Here is a 19,681-nt window from a genome sequence, read left to right as displayed (position 1 = left end):
TTCTGCACAAGGGAAATCCTATTGCAGTGGCTGAGAAGGGACCACCTGGCACCTCCTAGGGACACTGTTTTTGTCTTGTAGAGACAAGTGGCCAGGCACCTCCTTAATTGTCTTCCACTTCTCCATTATCTCTTCCATCATTTCAGGGCTTAATATGGGCTTATAAATGTGAATCACTCCCTCCTGATCCAGGTCATCAGGATTTTTTCACTAGCTTTATTTTCTTTCTAATGACCAGATTTCTTCCTCACCAAAGGGCAATGGATATTCTTTGCTCCAGAAATAATTATATGTTTGTTTCTTTCAAGTTGTTATTAAAACCTCCGTTTATTTCCATACCATTTATTCAGCAAGATTTAACACACAGTCCTTCCTAGAGAGGGCGAAGTCAGCTTTGGCTGTTTTTATTAGTTACTTTCCTATAGTAACTGGCCAACTCATTTCAGACACTGGTATTTCCTTTTTTTTGTCTTCTGTGCTCTACTTCCAGGTTTCTAAGCACCAGCCTTAACATCTTCCCTGTTTCTACATAAAGGCAAGATACCAAACTCACTGATGTAAGCAGGTGCAGCTTCTAATTAAGTCAATGAGGTTACACCTGCCTATGTCAGCAGTGAGTTTGGCTCCACATCCCTGGTGAGCAAAATGTCACATTACCTTTGCTGAGCAGAACATTTCAAATAAAACATTAGCAAAAACAATTAACTTTAAGCCATTAATCCAACTGAAGATACATTCAATCTCCTAAGAATTTAAGTCAATTCTCAGTATACATCTTTGGCTTAACAGATTGTGAAGTTTTGCCATGAAATATATTGTTGAATGACACTGAATTAAGCATTGTCATATTTTATTTCTATACATAAATCATACTCTAGAACACATCTGATAACTTTTGACTACAATACTTAAAGAACTATTAGCAATGGAGCAGATAATGTGGATCTTTGCATTCTATAACACCTATGAATTTTTGCAGAAATATAGAAGACATTTTTGGCTGTATATGTATAGTTCTCACATACAGCACACTTTTGTATTCCATTAACATCTCGTTTTACATCAACAGAGATGGAAGATTTATAATAGTGTTGTCTCCTAAATAATTTTATTTGGCACAGAACAGGTAGTAAGAAATTTGCATGAGTGAGAGGTGAGAATGAAATCTTGCTATCAACACCTTCATTGCAGCTGCAGAAGAGATCAGCATGTTATCTAAAGAGATTTAAAGCTCAAATTCAGCTCCATGCCAGATTTCCCTGAACAGCACATGGCAGCTCACAGCCATGTGGGGACCAGCATCTCCACTCTTTGCTCTCTTGGATGCCCTTTTGCTTTGCAATGTTCATAAAACTCAGACAGGGCACACAGCCTCCACTTCAGAAAAAGGATAGAATTGCCAGTTCTTGTAGGTCAAACTCCACTGTAGGCAGACCAAAGGAAAAGCTGGAGATAGAGATGGGATCCCTGGGGATGAGAGGGAAATAAATTTCTGCAGGAATATAACATTAACAAAAGACTTCCAAAACCACAAGTTACTGGTTATATTTGGCCATTAGGTGAAAAAATATTGAGCCAAACTCAAAGCATAAGAACAATGAAGTTGAATCTCTGCCTCATTCATTTTCAGTCAAAATTTTCCCAAGGAGAGAAGACCTTGGTTCACTTGAGGTCCTTTTCCATGTACTCAGAGAAGTCTATGGAGAAAGGAGATTTGCATATATAAGGTAGAAGGCCAGGCAGGAGAACTGCCTAACTTCTCTATTACAGGATGCATTTTTTTTTCTCCATTGATAATATAGATGTATATGATAATATCTGATTTTGAATATTGGCATAAAGATCCTTCAGCCATGACCTGAGTTTGGCTTTATATCAAATCAGCTGAAGTCAAAGTTAGGCTTATCATCAACACCTAAATCCCATAGCACAATAGCATAAAATATGTGTTTCAAAAACTTTTCCCATTTGAGAAGCAGCTGTCATTGCCGATGCTTGCAGTGATGGTTCCACACACCTAGTGTGAGTGCAGCTGAGTGATTTGGTCTCACAGTACACCTTCTACTGAAACACACTACTCAACTCTCCTGCTAGAAATTCAGGACTGTTACAATTTTTCAATACCTCTGTATAATCTGCAGAGCTAAAAATAAGTTTTGTTTTAATAATTATTTTGGACATGTTACTTACAAGATTTCATACTTACTTAGAGAATAGATGAAATAATCAATCTCTGCTAGAATTTCAGCAGGGGAATGAAAACCTCTAAATCCTGAGCACTGCTCTGAGCTCGACCCTAAATGTTTTCACTACTGAAAACTCATGATGATTTTAGAGAAATCTTGCTGACATGGAGGATTTGGGACCAGATACAGAAGCTAACTCTTAAGTTCAGGGCCAGCATGCTTCATCTCAGCTCCCAAGTACCTGAAGTGGCTGGGATGAGCCCCCCCAGGAACCCAGGCAGCACCACTGCCCAGGTGCCAGGATGAGAGGGTAAGAGCAGAGGGAGAGGAGCATGTGCTCTCAGTTAGATCCAGGGGGCCATGGCCAGAGAGACACTCTAGGATGCTGTGATTTCAGTGCAGAGTGGCAGCACAGCTCGGCCTGGTTAAATCAATGAACATTTTGCAGTTTATTTCTGGGGTAGCTGCAATAGGTTGTGTGGTTTCATCCCTCAATTGGTTTAGCACTCACCTCATTTTAAGCATATTAGCAGCTTGATTAAAGTCAATGGTACAGTTCAGATACTTAAAATGAGTTGTGTTCTTAAGAATTTTGTTGAATTGAGTCCTTAATGAATATAGTTAATGCATGTGGGATCCTCTGAGATTTGGACCATCTTTACTCTCACAGTTCCCACTGCAGAGTCTCTTGAATTCAGCAGAAGTCCTTGTTGTCACCAAAAGGAATGTCACCTCCCCCTCTTCTAGAAGATGGTCTTCACCATGACCCTGGTGTTGGGACCTGCAATCATATGGTTATTTGGACCTTTTACCTACACATGGCTAGGCAGGCAGCTGGAAGAAACCGGGTGCTAGGGGTGGTGGTAGAGGGAGCACCACCTCCTCTGGCAGAAGAACTGGTATGTTCCAGTTTGAAAGGATCATTTAACCACAGCAACACTGAATTAAGAAAAAAAAAGTTCATTAAACCACTGGAGTGATTATCTGATAACTAAGTATCCAACAGAGGTTTGTTTGTCAGAGGTTTAACAAGCATATCAAAACTCTATACCAGGGAAAACCTGGAGACCTCAGCATTTATGTAAACTATCAGTGCATTCAGACCAAACCTGATCTGCAAACAAGTGCATATGCAACTGAGAAACATAATGTGTGTACCACCTAGTGGCAAAGATATGGGATTTCAATGTATTATTTCTGATTGAAATAATACACACATTCTGTGACAAAGATCCTCTTAACCAGGTGTGCAATTATTTTGGATTTCTCTTTGTGAGGGTTTAAATTCATTAGCCTTTTTCATGCTGTATGCCTAAAACCCATATTCATATGGTGAAGAGTTTCTAAAAAATTTCAGTGGTTCTGGACCACCTGAGTATGATGCTGATATATGCTACAGCAGGGAAGGAAACTAGATAATAGATGTTACAGAATCAGAGAGGTACATACAAAATATTGCAGTCAAGTATGTACAACAAGACCAGTGTTTTTAAGGTCAGTGCTGCTACACACCACTGGTCCATTAGATGAACATTTCTGGGTGTCCAGCAGCTCAGATGAAATTAAGTTAAATTAAGGGAAAAACCATAACTATGTTTTCTGCTGAATCAGGAGAGCTGATAATGTAGTAAGAGAAATCCTGTTTTCTGTGTGGTAATCCTAGAACTGTTTGACTTGTGCATTGTCCTTAGAACTCAGTTGAATACCATATTCTTCTGGATCTTTTGCCATGAAATGTTGTTGGGCTTTCAAGTGGAAAGTGCACAAAAGAAAAATCTCTGGATGGAGATGTCTCCAGACATGGCAAATCATTACTTAGACAGTGAGATCACAACTCAAAAGAAAATAAATCCTATCGTATTGTGAACATTTTAATTGGAAAATGTTCCACTGAAAAATCATTAGACATTATTTTTATAAGCTGTACAATAAACTTTTCAATTATAAGTAGCATAAAAATGATGCTTATTCTTCACAACCATCCAGTCACTCTATTCTGAGCAGGTGATCCCATGCCCACACTTTGTGTGATGGTACTTTCAGTACCATCAACGAAGCAGGAAAGGACCCACAGATAGACAAAATTAAACACACTGTCACTTGGGTTTGGAAATGGGCAGAAGCACAGCAGTTTTCTCTAGACAGGGTGAGGTAGCCTGCAGGCAGACCAGGCAGTGGGGAACTCCAGGGTCTGCTCAACACCAGTTTCTCACTTGAGGTAAATCAGTAAAAAGTTCCTCCTGAGACCAGACATGAAATCCTGGCCGTAGTGAAGTTGATCCTCTGTTAACTGAAAAAAACCCCTGTTAACTGCACTTGAGGCACAATTTCACCTGGTGTTTCCAGTGATTTATAGTACTCCTGAATTGGATTCTGGATTGATATGTTTATTAATCTCACAAAGCTGCTTACAAGTGAGGCTGCTTGATGGGACTGCAGCACACATTGTGGGGGGATTATTCCATACCTGTTTCATCATTTCAATCCTATTGTTGTTTATCTTATGAATATTGCATTAACTTCAGCTTTAGAAAGTTGCTAATATTTGTGATTCATGACAAGTCATCAGCTAATTCTATATGTAATTACTTTTTAAAGACCTACACACCAATAGGGGTGGAAAAACCCAGGACAGATACAGCTGGCATTGTAACACCCTGGGCCAGGGCATCAGTGCAAATAACTCTTGCACCAAAGAGAGCAGGAATGTAATAGACTTAACTTCAGATTTAGGAAGGACCCATGGGTTTCACCTGAGATTGACAAGAGTCAAGCTCTCTATTGAGAGCCTGTTGAAAATTATCTGTCTTTTAATGACAAAAATAATGACTTGCATTAAGATCATTAAATTAAAGGTCCACTAGTGACATATGTACTGCAGGACAAGAACACAGCATATTTTCTTCTGTAACACTGAATTTCAGATCTATCTGTTAGACAGACAATAAAAGTCCTTTGAAAAATAAGCTGAATGCATCACTCAGTGAAGGGCACAAGTCCATCCATCAGATCAGCTTCCCCCATGAGCACCTGGAGCCTGGCCTGTGGATCCCCGCACACCCTCTCACAAGTGAAGCTCTCAGAGAGAAAGAAAGCAGGTGAAAGAACAAGGGAACATGTATGAAACTGCAGAACTCTTGGTTGAGAGAGTATATGCTCGTGATATAAAAAAAAATACCCATCTTGTTCTCTCTTAAGAATAGAGAGTGGATAAAATTAAACACTTTTCTTGTAGGAATAAAGAGTCTGTCTTCATTAGCAATGTATCAAGTAAACATGAGTTTTGCCTGAGACTCAGAATTACTGAAATCTGTCAAGTTTCATAAAATTCAGTGGGTAAGGCTGCCTTTCAACCATGTGATTAGAGACATTTCTGCATTGTTTTCATCCAAGTTCATTTTCCTAAAGTGGGTCCCTCTACAAAGATTTCTGTTTTATAGGCAGAACCTCTTCTTGCTTACCCCTGCCACTCCCATCAAGGGAGAGTGGATTGAGTTTGCTGTGGAAAAGGGTATGGTTAACACTTGTGCAGGCCCACAAAAGTGATCCCACTGCAGGCTTCTGTGTCACGTGTACATTCCCCCACATCCTGAAATAATTAATGCATTCAGGTCTGTGCACTTTTCTACCTGCCCACTTTATCTCCCTTTTCTGGTATTATAAATACAGTGACTTCAGACCAAATTGCATGTAACACCTTAATGTCAGACTGAAAAACAGCACCAAGTATGCCATTCATTTATAGAGGCACAACCAAAGCACATGTTGATTTGAAATTATAACCACAAAGTAGCCATGCAGAGTGTAGTATTTTTCTGAGAAAAAATACTACATAAATGTACTTTACTGAAGCTGCCACTGCAAGGGTCAGTAATAACAGGAAATAACTGGATTGATAAGTGTGACTTCTGAACTGCTCCCTTCAGGTATAGGAGAAAGTTTCCATAGGAATTCCACAATTCACCTCATATTCCCGTGCTGGAAAAAAAAAGTAGTCTTCCAGCAGTAAAAGACCACCTGTTTTGTCTGGACAAGCAGCCTGAAGTGTCAGACCATAAAGTGTCTTCCTACAAGTCACCTTCAGTTCAAGGAAGCTTGGAAGCATTTCTCAAGTTAAATGTCAACACTGTCATTTGGCTCTATCAGTTTAGCAACATGTGTCTTTCAAAATATAAATAAGTGTTTTATAAAATTTTGCAATTCTCAGTTATGTAAGTACATTTATTTTGTTTATAACTGACAGCTTGACAATATTCTTGTATATCTTAAAGACTGATCCAGCTGGTTAGATTTTCACACAAAAATGTGAATCAAACCTCAGGCAAAACAGGAGCTGTCTGTCATACCTGTAACTTTAACAGATAGTTCTTGGCCTTCTAATGCCATTCTTAATTGGACTACCCTGTAAGTAGCAATTAAGACTAAACGGCCACTTGCTGAGTGCTGGTGAAAAAGAAAGTGCAGCTTTAGGCATTCATGTTCTCCAAATAAAGTGCACTTGCCTTACTTTGATGTTAAAGAAAGAAGCTTAATTTTTTTATGGCTTAGTATATTATAAAAGAATTATTCAATTCACAGCAGGGAAATTGATTTTTTCTATAAAACTATATTTTTAAAAATCTTTTTTTCCTAAGACCATTTTGTATATTTAAAGGCTTCTGACTGACAGCACTGGAGGTGGGACTCTCCAGTCCTAGATCAAAGACGTGACAGCTATATATGCAATAACCTTGCCACACTGACTCACCTGTACCTTGATAAAATCATCCCAGGGCTAGAAAGAGATTTTCTGATGCAGTCCATGTATTACTGGCCTGTCAGATAAATACTGGATGCATGACTTAGCAATGTAGATGAAATCTGTGTAAGTATTCACATCTCTAAATAATCCCAAAGCCCCTAATAGACTATGTAAGATCCTCCCTCTTCAGAAACAGGCCAGTGTGAGCCTCATGCCCTTCCTCTATAGTGGTTAAAATAAATGCCTGCAGTGAACTAAAATTATCTTTGGAGGATCACAGGTCCTTATTTGAGAGAAACATCAAATTCACTCCCTCGTGGCACCAGAGGAAGGAATTTGCTTCATTTAAGAGAAAATTTTATACTCCTAAATTACTAAGCCTGAAGAGGACTACTAACCTTCACAGCTGGTAGTCTGCTGCCTTTCATTTAAGCTAAAGTTGGGATCCTGACAGAGTTACCCAAATTGTTTCCTCTTCTAACCTTAGCCCCACCCCACCCTGCCAGCATGCATGCTTCCAACTGTGATGCTAAGGCAGCTGCCTCTCACCCAGGTGCTCCCATTCCCAGGGCACTGCTGAAAAGCCGGTGCCTGGATGCCTTCTCTGTGGCTTAGCCAGCACAGCACTTAGCAGAACCTTCAGCTGCTGAGTTTTCAGCCTGCCTGAAGGAATTTTGTCACTGGAAGCCTTCTGTAGTAGTGTCCTAATGGGAATAAATCCCCTTGTGGGAGACAGACTCAGTGCAAACTGGCTGGATGAGAACAGTGAAAAAGGCAGCTCTGGTCTCAGCTGCTTGATCTAACCCTCAGACAGAAAATACAGTCCAGAAGATATCAAGTTTTATGGGAGGGAAGCCTATATTTATAATGGTGGATAAAAAGCTCAATCAAGGTGTCAGTTGTAAATGTGTTTTTGAACTCTGAATGACAAGACTTCCACAGGGGCTTGAACATAAGGAGACCTGATAGGTTTTCTAGGAAAGAAAATAGTTTCTCTGACAAATCTTCACTAAAAAAAACCCAAAAAGGAAGATCACTTCCATATGGACTTTAAAAGCCTGAATGCCTAAGGATTTGTCTAAACCATATCACATGCCAGGAATTTCAGCCTGAGTTTTCCTTTGTATAACATATTTATAAACAGGTTACATATAAGTTCACAATGTTATCTGCATGTCTATTTACATTTACGTACTTTTAACTTTCTAAATCCATTCTCTCTCTCCACCAAGACCAAGAACTGAAATTGCCTTATCCACCCCTGCAAGAAGTCTCAATATCATTAGCATCATTTCATCACAGAGTATTAGCACCACCACTAGCATCACCACTAGAATGACAGTCTGATGACATGACACTAGCAACAATGTTATTTCATTATTCCATTCCCCAAAAGGTATTTCTTTACAATTTAGCTACTACTTGGCAAAAAATACTGCTGAACACCTGCAGGAAATAAAAAACTTAATCCAATTTATTTTGCAGATGCTGAGCGCCAGGGTCCACTGCCACTCATGCAGCTTAGAGATCAGATTTCTGCACATTTTAAATAAGAAGCAAGTTGTTTGCCTTGTTGTGGTAGTGATATCAACAAACACAGTCTGCCTTTCAATGATGCTGCGTGTCTAGGATAGGTCAGAGCCTATGTGAGGGAGGTGGAAACACAAATGTCTCAAAGAAGCCAGGTATAAATCTGGAGAAATGGAGAAAGAAGCTTCTTCACTGTCTGTTCCTCTGTCCACCTGTGCATCTGAGGCCAGTCAAGGTGAAACAGAAGAGATTAAACAGAAAGGCACTTCTTACAGCAAATGATGCACTAGGAACTAGGCTCTGGAACACACTCTATAATCTGCTCTGACTCAGAGAACAGATGCAGCTAATTGGCACTGTTCCTTAATTAGCACAGAGCTGCCATCTCTGCAGACAGAGCAGGAGTGTGTGCAGTGTGCTGCAGCAGAGCACAGCACCTGTCAGTCAGGAGCCCTCTCCTCCCATAAAGATGCACTGGCTGGAAAGGTTGCCCTTGGCTAAAGAGAAAGACTGGAGGCCAGAGGGAAAACTATGAAATGGTTCTTCCGTAAGTGCAGGGGCTCATGCAGCTGAGCAGCTTTCACAATTCTGTCCAGGGTGTACAATAAGGAGGCTGTCCCTGGTGGACTGAAAACTGGAAAGCAAACATGCAGATGGTTTCTTACACTTGCTACCTCCTTACTACAAAGGAAAAAAGGTGGTGCTTCCTTTGACATGCTTTCACCTACATTCTCTAAATGCATTTAGCAGTGCAAGCCTTTCACATCCTGGAATGGTCTGGTGTTTTCACCCCAACCCACAGATTTCATTGTCACTTCAGTACTGCCATATGCAAAACATTGTTCTAACCACAGATCGTGCATATTTGCTAACAGCTTTTACCAAACAATTAATAAAGTAGTGAGCAACCTCTTCTGAGAATAACATAATATAATATAGATAAGGCAGTGAATTTTTCTTAGCTACCAAAAGAGTCTTCAACAAGCAAAACAGCAATTTTTTTTTGTTTTGGCTTGGTTTTGGTTTTGGTTTTTTTTTTTTTGTTTGTTTGTTTTTTGTTTTTTGTTTGTTTCTCGGGAAGAGGAGACATTTTGCAGAATGCTTCTGAGGTTACATTTGCATAAGTTATATGTTCTGTTGTCCAAAGGGATCCATCCAAGGTGTCTTCTACCACCCATCCTTTTCATGCTTACTACTCATCCTGCAGCTACTGAAGCAAGGGAGTCTCCAGATGCTTACGGTGATGGGTAGGGATTCAGAACAGACATGCTTCCAGAGCCTTATTCTGAGCCTTGTCACTCCATGGGAAGGCCACAGGGATAACTATTCTATTTAGGTTATCCCAGGCATCTGTCACTCTCAGAAAAAAGGCAAAGACATGCAGAGGCACCCACATAACACATACCTTGAAGGCCGAGTTCTTTACACTATTACCACTTACTATATCTGCAACAAGTCCAGTTGAGCCAGCTTTCAATGTTAAATTACATCTCCATGTTCTGAGTTGATGTTGCTGCACTAAAACAAAATTGGGCCCTTACTATAAACATAATTTTTACAGAGGATGACAAATATCAATAATGCAATATTTTTTTGCTGGAAAAAGCTATACTTTCTTTCTTTGAAGATGCTAGAAACACCTTAGGAAAGCTTCACACTAAAATAAAATTTAAAATTGTGTCAGACTTTCTCCTTTGCTCTCCTGGGAAGAGACAGGGAGGAGTCACTACGTATAATTACAGTCCCACATCTTAGGCCCAAATAATTTCCCATATTTACCAGTCTATGTGCCATCACTGCAGAAAGTTTTTATACATAAAATGCCAGTCTTTGTAGCTTGTGCTTCTAGACCAAGACGTGGAAATATGGTTTACTAGCATTTATCCAGAAGATATAATGCTGCCAAGTTAACAATGTGGCTGTAAGCTTTTCATTAATTTTCCAGTGTACTTTGTTGTAGTGGGCAATGTAGATCTGAAGTTCAAATTTTTCATGGAAAGAAAAAGCCTGTTAGGAAGTCAGCAACTAGTGACAAAGAGCAACACAGTTAGCTCCAAATTTTACTGTAATTACATGAGTTGTGTACAAATATATGGACTGAGACAAGGTAAGCTGTCTTTTGGGTATTTTAAAAATTTGGAATTTTCTTGGTGGAAAAAAATCCTCTCTCTCTGTCTCTTGCTGCTGTCCTTTACACACATGCAACTCTTAGATCTTATGTGCTTCATCCCATTTACGTCACTGAGGCTGCTCACATGCCTAGGAATAGAAGGGCATTTGTGTAAGAATCTCTGCAAATGTAACCCAAGCAAGCAGGCTTGGTTTGGTTTCCAGCTCCTCCCACTCATGGGCTGGAATGGGAGATACTGAGAAAATGACCTGTGGCTGCATGAGAGTGTGCACAAGAAAATTTAACAGGAATTTTCCATAATTCAAACATCTTGGGATCCTTTCCCTCATCTTTAACTGTTTGGGTGATTCTGATGATATCCAGGGAAGGGAAAACAAGGCTCTGGAGAATAGGAAGGGCCTGGCTCATGACTGGACTCCTTTGCATCCAGCAACAGGCTGGATCAACATCTCCCAAGTAACCAATTCCTAGCTGTGAACCAGTTTTCAGATGTGATTTTTCATAGACTCCTGAAAAGTTCACTGTACTCCCACACCCTAGACTGTACGGGACTTATTAAACTCTTTGTAATAAATATACAAAGTCTGAGTTACGTCACTCAAAAAGCAATGTGTTTCAATTCTGACATCTGTCACCTGCCATAGAAACAGTGTGAATAATATATTCAAGTGAGAATAATATATTTTTCACTGACATATTGTTAAGGATTTTGAAGATTGTTTCAGCCTGATGATAATAATATGGCAAAACTACAGACACAATTTACTGCTTGTTTGAGAACAGTATAAAATGTAGATTGACTAGGGAGAAGACTGAGTTTTTCAATAGATTAAATGGAAAAAGGTCTTTGGAGTCCATTATATCTTCCTTCTTAAGTTTTTTATGGTTTTTATTCTGTGTTTAAAAAAATTTAACATCCTGGGGTGGGCTAACTCTGCAAATGTCACTTCCCGGGTAGGCTTGTCCTTATACAATTAAAACACAGAACATCCATAACAGATGGAACTTCCACACACAACAAAATCTCCTTTACTCTCACTTTTTCCTACCCAAATTCTGTTTCCCACAGAAGAGACTTAAGCATGGAATCAAATTAGAGCTAATTAACTGTTTTATTTTTTAATTAATGAGAAGGCCATGTTCCGTATGGAATGATGGAGTTTGACAACCTATTGCCAATCTTGTCACTTTTTCACCCATTTTTCTGGGTCAAATTCTTATTTTCTATGGAAGAAAGTAAGTGAGGAATAACTCCACTGATAGGCATGGAGTTACTCCATATTTATATACTATAGAAATAAGTCCAGAGTCCTTGTTTTGAGGAACAGATGCAGATTAAAAATAATTCAGCACTGTGACAGCCCATTACAATGGACTGTTGGAGAGACTTCACCCTGTGGTTCAGGCTGTGTCTCCTCTGAATGCTGGTGTCACATTCCAGCATCATTACTCTGGCTGGCCTCCTGCTATGCAGGAACAGCAGGAATTGAGGTTGTGGTAACTCCCCTTGCTAAAGCAAGGACCCTCTAAAACTCTAGGAAGAAGCATAAAAAATCCAGGAACTCCCTTTACTCAAAATTTCCCATGTGAGCAGTACCCAGTATCATTTCCCTCACAGCATTTACAGAGAATTCTGCTGCAACCTTGAGATAGTGGGGTGTCCCAAAACAACATCAGCTGTACCCTGCACCAAGAAACAACACTACCCATGCTTTGCATCAAGGCCTCCTTTGTTGAAAAGAAAATAAAAGTAGTTATAATAGGAATCTCTCTTCTAAGGGGAATGGGGGCCAGACTCAACTCACAATAAAGTCTTGTGTCCCCCAGGAGCTGTGGTAAGGGACATTACTGAAAAACCTTCCAGTCTACTAAGGCCTTCTTATTACTATGTGTTATTAGCTGTTTAATCTGGCAGCAATTAAATAACAAAGATAAGTCAGAGGGAAATCAGGAGAGATTCAGAGCCCTGGGATGATTGGTAGAGGGATCAGTAGCACCAGTATTGATTTCAGAGATGGGAGTGAAAAGTATCTGACAAGACAGTAAAAATCCTTTGAGAAATATTAAGGCAGAATCCATCTGATAAATCTCCAAACAGCTGAGTATTCAATTAACATCCACTTTGTTAATCATTTTACCTTGCATTGTCCAGACCATCATTTTCTGGATGCATACCATGCCACTGTATTGCAGTGATTTTATTCTGGTCCTTTGTTGGATTTTGACTATCTTCTAAGCAGAAGCAGATCAGTGGAGATATCACAATGTATATTTTAAAACAATATGTTATTTTATGTAAAATAGTTGGGAATTTCCCTAAATTTGCATTACTTAAGTGCTATCTCAATATTTCTCCCAAGGCTGATCAGTCTAAAACATTCTACATAAGTTGTTTCATGGCATAGTTGTGATAATTGCCTGAGCGTGAAGACAATTTTTTTCGTGTGTGTGTGTGCAAGAATAACACTCAAGGACTCCTTAATTTATGGGAAAGCAAAGCAAAAAGGCATTTATTGGTAAATCAGATCATATCTTTCAGATATATAAACTGAAAAATAAACTGATGCACAAACAGCTTCATTAGTGACAAAATCATTGTACCCTTAAACCAAATAGTGAATGAGACCAACGCTTTAGAAGACTTTGTCCTTCACTTATTTCTAAGTCTTTTGCTTACTGAAAGGACTATTTTCTCTAAATGCACATCTGATTTCCAATAGCAAGCTAGTATGTGTTCTGTCATCTCAAAGCAAACAAGAACTAAAAAGAAAAACAACCCTGCCGCATTGGTTTATATTTAAAATGCAGCATACTGTACATAAATATATACAGTAAACAAAGCAGTTGCCTTTTATGCAAGAGACATGAGAGAAGTTCCTAGGGAACTGTTGCAATGAGGCACTACATTTCTCAGTAGCTTCAGAGTACCTTTCAATTGGATAGAGATATTCCCTTTAATTAGTAAAATACTATATAAATCTAGTAAGTGTCCATAATTTTCAGGAATTGTCTTACTGAATTAAATGGGAATGCTAAAGGAAGCACTAGTCTTAAAATACTTTTAGGGTATCTTTTTTTAAAAGCAATCAACGTGATTTTTAAATAAAATTTGTTGTTTCTCTTGACGTGTTATGCAGATTTCAGCTGTGTCTACCACCCAGCTACTGTGAAAAGCCCTGTCATTCTCAAGGATGTGCCTGGAATCCCAATGCAGAAGGAAAATGCTATCCAACTGCCAGCTGTATTCATTTTTGCGAAGTCCTTACCAGAATACAAATCTATTTATTTGGAGTAAAACACTACTGTGCTCCTTAAATTCTAGGGTGGGTCATTTCTCTGAGTGTGATTATACAGTTTTTATACTTTGATAACTGTTGCCCCTTGTGTGGGTTGTTTTTAGCCATTTCGGAAAGGTGAGAGGGACCAAATAATGTCCAGCTATTCCTCCAGTGAGGCTCCTCTGCACAGGCAACCCCACCTCCCTTCAATATCTCCATCACCTAGCAAAAAGTCAGAAACTGAAAGGGAGATTTAATCATGGAACATCCTGAGCTGAAAGGGACCTGCAAGGAGCATTAAGTCCAGCTCCTGGCGCTACACAGCAAAGTCCCAGAAATCACACCATGTTCCTGGGAACATTGTTCAAATGCTCCTTGAACTCTGTCAAAATGGTGCTGTGACCACTTCCCTGGGGAGCCTGTTGCAGTGCCCAAGAAGAACGAGAAGATGTTCTGCAAGAACATTTTCCTGACAGGCAACACACACCTACCCTGACACAGCTCCATGCTGTTTCCCTGGGTTCTGTCACTGGTGATGACGGACAAGAGAGCCCCTTCTCTTTCCCTTGCAAGGAAGTTGCCCACAGCAATGAGGTCTCCCCTCAATCTCCTCTTCCCCAGACTGAACACACCAAATGTTCCTCATAAGGCTTCACCACAAGACCCATCACCATCTTCATGCCTTCCTTTAGACACTTTCTAACAGATTTTTGTCCTTCTTATACTGCAGCACCCAGAACTGCCCCCAGCACTGGAGGTGAGGCTGCCCCAGAGCAGAGCACAGCAGGACAATCCCCTCCCTTGCCTGGCTGGTGATGCTGTCCCTGATGGCCCCAGGACACGCTTGGCCCTCCTGGCTGCCAGGGCACTGCTGGCTCATGTTCAACTTGCCATGGAGCAGGCTTCAGGAGAGTTTTTAACATAAAATGGAATGTCCCTGGTTTAGACAAGTAAAACTGGCGTTAAGTTGGGCTATTAAAATATATCAGGATTAACTTTAGGGAAAATACAGCTGAACCAGCATCAAATCTAGAGACCAAGAAATTCTGCACTTTTTCTGGATATTTTAGTGCTTATTCTAAGGTTACTTGTTTTGATCTAGGAAACGGTAGACTTTGGTCCTCTGACAAATATTGACCCTTGTCTCCTGCTACAATGAACAGAATTTTATCTCTCCAAGAAGAAATTGCATATGCTTGAAAAATAGCATGAGGAAATACAAAATATGGACAAAGAGTATTTGTGGATTGAAGATGGTGCTTTTCTTTTGAGAAAAATCAAAGTCTTAGAAGCAGTTACCTTTATTTTTGTGCACTCATGGGTCACAGACTATTACCAAAGCCACAGAGTGTTATTCCAGAAACTTTGTGTTTAATGCTGGTTTATTAGGAATGGGAGATAACATCCTACTTTTCCCATTCAGGATCAGCTCTGCTGAAGACTACAGACATTAATTATAGCTGTACCTTCACTGTTTTTTATTAGGTGAATTTTTGTTGCAGGTTGAAGATGCAAGGGAGGCACCTGCCATGAAGAAGTAATTCACTTTATAAGAACACCACTAGTGGTCTTGCACAGGCATCAAGCATTCAGGAAGAGTCCTGCAGCTATTTGCGCACTCAAAAAAAGTTTCCAGGGAAATTTTACTCAGAAACCACTCTGCAGCAGAACTGAGGTAAGAGTAAAGATAATGGCAATTATCCAAATATAAACAAAAACTGTTGAAGAAACATCCCGTGTTTCAGCATTTTAGTTGACAAGCATAATCCAATTACTCAAATTTTGTGCTAGAATGATTCCAGAAAAAAATACACAAATTAGAATAATTTTTCCAAGCTCTTATTCCAAAAGAGGTGAATTAATTACACAACAATCTAACATAAACCTCTCTTCTCCAAAACCTGAAAACATGTATAAGACATGGGTTTTCTTTAGTGTGCAGAGAAATGAGAGAGAATGAAATGAAGAAAGGGTCTGAGTAAATTAGGAGAACAGGGAGAGGAATGGTACAGGGAGAACGGGCTGAGACCAGAAGGGAAAAACACAGAACAGAAGGACACCAAGAGGGAAGAGGTGAAGATAAGCAAGAGGTAAAGCACATCCTTAATCTTTAAAAATTCTGATGAAAATATTTCCTTGAACAGAGCATGAATTTATCATGGGACATCAAGAACTATGTTGAATCAGGACAGTTGTAGATTTGCAGAAGAAATTAATAGCTGGTGCTCTGTTTCCCTGAAATCTCTGCACCTCATAAATTCAAGGTGTGTCAGATTGGTCATGCTTGTGGTTAAACAAGAGGATAAACAGAGGCACAGAGGATAAACGAGCTTTTTCTAAACAGACTACCTGACTAGCATCTCACATCATGCAGGCAATTATACCATTGAGATTTATAAACCTTCTGCTCTACAGAATATCCCCAAATCCTTTTTGACAGAAATAATTTCTAAACTAAGTGGAGCTGAGGAAGGGGTACAAATGGAAATGTGAAGGTAGTGTTCTTGACTTTCAGTTAACAGGATTAACGCCATTGAAGAAAACAAAATGTCTCTGGATGAATACTTCTGTAATTGAGGGCAACACCTGACCCTGTGCTCTACTCACCTAACATTTAAGAGGGCAGTGTGCTCTCCTCCAGCTTTAACTTTCATGATCTTTAACAGAAGTGTTCAACAACTTTGAAGGTTATTTTCTGGTCCAAGATGGAAATTGAAGTAGAGAAGGGAGGCAGCCTTGCACTAGAGGTAAGATCACCCAATTAATTAGCTCAGCTCCACTAAGCTTCTGAAGCTGTCTTGAAAATTCACATGTAACCTGAAAGAAAGTTAAAATAGCTTCTCGTTGTTTCAGAGAAGGAAAAAAGATATTTCTGCATTATGCTGACTAGCTGCAGCTCACAGAGGTCAAAGACAGCATAACTATGATGCTATTGCTCTCTTCTGAATCTGGAATGAAATTTGTTGTATACACTGCAATGCAGTCAACAGTGAAATTACTTCCAGTTGGATTGCTGCTATTTTTGCTAATCTCAGCTAGAGTTCAGCTGGCTGTTTTCTCTTGAAGAATCAATGTAAAAAGGGGAAAGATAATACACTGATGAAAATTACTGTTTCTGTTCAACATCCTATACTCAATAGTATTTGCTAGGGTCCTCTAAATATACCAGTACATGTTTGGTACATGCTGCACGCAGTTCAGATTAATGGTGATGTGTGGGAGCAGTGACCTTCCCAAATGCCTTGTGTCTAAATCACTCCTACAGCCTTCCTCATCATCAGCTGCATCAGTTTCCTCTTCTTTAATAGACAGACAAAATTGCAACAGTGAATTCATTTCCCCAGCTATGTTCTTTTTCATTCAGTTTTTCAATTTCAAGCATACAAGTAAATTAGGACTCAGACAGACTTGTAATTAAAATGACTGAGGATCCAAGGATGAATCAGATGTGTACTGATGAACACAATTTCCACTTAAAATTCTAGTTAACTGAACCCAGCTTCCTTCAAACATCCCATCTTGATCCTTTTGCTGGTCCCAGAAACAGGGTTGATGTTCCTAACAGCTCCTGTGAGGAAGCCTGGAGCAGTGTAGGTGTCCCTAGTCAGGGGCCAGGCTCCAAGTTCTGCAGCAGGTGCTGCTGGCCTGCCCCTCCCCACAGAGGGTTGATGGATGTGTCCTGTGCCTCCCAACAGCAGCTCCCAGCTTTGCCCCAGAGCCACAGGTGATTTTCAGAGCCACTGCCCCAGGCAAAGCTGACAGTGGCAGCCATTCCAATGGCAGGCTGCTGGGTTGAAGGAGCCTCTGGCTCATGTGACATTTGTGTCAGAAAAAGATTTCCTTCCAAAATACTTAAAACAACTCCAAGTGCATAAAGCTGCACACCTGGTTTCAGGACAGTACTAGTATTCTTCCAAGGTATGAAAATCACTGTCTATATCAGCCATAAGCTTTGATTAAGAGACAGATGGGAATCTTATATCCACATGCAAATCCTCACATCCCCAATCCTGCATTTTATAATGTTCAGGCAGACCACTGTGCTCAAGTGGAGCACTATTAACTTTAATATGGGTCCCAGCCATGCATTCTAAATTGCCAAATCAGAGACTGAAATTGTATGCACATGGGGCAAGTGTTATCTACTGCATCTTCTACAATCTGGAGGACATTGTGAGCATTTAACAAAAGATAATAAAAATATCATAATAATAACAACTATAACAATACAAATAGTAATTATGAAAAAAAATAGACAACACTGTCTACAATATTCCCCTTCAATTTTCTTTGAGTAAAAAAACAAACCAATTTTTATTGGAATAAACTCAGGATCGTATAGCAAGATGAACCCAGTTTGAGAAAATTCAGCCCGGAATATTGAATTATTTTGCTGAATAGAAAACATCTTCATACAGAGTTGCTTAAATAAGAAACCTTTTATACCTTGTGCAGCTTTCAAATTTCAGATCATAGACCAGTGATGTACTCTTTTGGGGCTGGAGTGACTCAGCTCAGATTCAGCAGACTCCTGGCTCTCTCCTCAGTACCTGGGCCTGGGTCATTCACCCTCCCCAAGACCTCTGGATCACCTTTCCCCAATCTCCAGCAGTGTGTGGGCAGCCCTTGGTGAAATCCCTCCTCTGAACTTCTTGGTCTGTGCAGCCTGGAGGAGACTGAGGGGAGACTCACTGCAGTTCCCACTTCCTTAGGAGGGGAAGAGCAGGGGCAGGCACTGATCTCTGCCTGCCACGACAGTGACTGAGGGAATGACCTGAAGGTGTGCCAGGGGACGTTTAGGTTCAGCATTAGGAAAAGGTTCCTCACGCTGAGGGTGGTTGGGCACTGGAACAGGTTCCCAGGGAAAGGGTTATAGCATCAAGCCTGACACAGCTCAAGAAGCATCTGCACAACACTCCTGGTCAAATGGTGTAAGTCATGGGGCTGTCCTGTGCAGGGTCAGCAGCTGGACTCTGGTGATCTTCATGAGTAATTTCCAACCCAGAAAATTCTGTGATTCTAAAATGTAGAGAAGCAAAAATTTTGCAGCCATCCCACTCTTTTGTTAACTATTAAAATCAGAAATTAATTTGTATTTAATTGGTTTAAAGATAATTGTATCTTTTAACTGGATCTTTCTCTGGGAAATATAAGGGACCTTTAATGTTTTATATTTTCTCCCTTGTACCAAGTAATACACCAAGCAATTTTCATTATTGATTTTGGTAAGACAAATATCTCAAGCTCCTGATCTTATTTTTTGCAGCATTTCCTGTGTGCATTTGTTGGACCTATTTCTGCATCCAGATTGCTAATGTTCTTCTCAAAGGAATGCAACCAGCCCCAGCAATGCCACACTGTCAGTTTGGTTAATCCTCTTCCTCCTATCTGGTACTTCTATGCTTGCATGAAAGGACAGCTCAGGCTGAGAGACCTCATTTTTTATCTGTCCTGGACACAGTTTTATAATTTCTTATTTTGCCTTCTACAGATTTTAGATTGTTGTAATGCTAGATCTACCTGCAGCTGATCAAGAAAAACAATCAACAGGTCAGGCATAATCCTGATTCCTGCATAGTTGCCCTAGGGAAATCCATGATGTGAAGATCCAGAAACTTGTAAAAATCTGCTTGTTTCTGAAATACCTATGTCCTTAAGAAAAGAACTGTATTTCAAAGCTGGTGTTAAACTACTGTGTATATATATATATATATATATATATATATATATATATATATACATGTATATAAAGATCTTAAAAATTATCTTTATTTTTACCTCCACTCTGGATGGACTCAATGTACTCATTTCTGGG

This window comes from Cinclus cinclus, chromosome Z, assembly GCF_963662255.1.
Source record: "Cinclus cinclus chromosome Z, bCinCin1.1, whole genome shotgun sequence".
Lineage (NCBI taxonomy): Eukaryota > Metazoa > Chordata > Aves > Passeriformes > Cinclidae > Cinclus > Cinclus cinclus.
Note: the sequence above shows the minus strand (reverse complement) of the source record.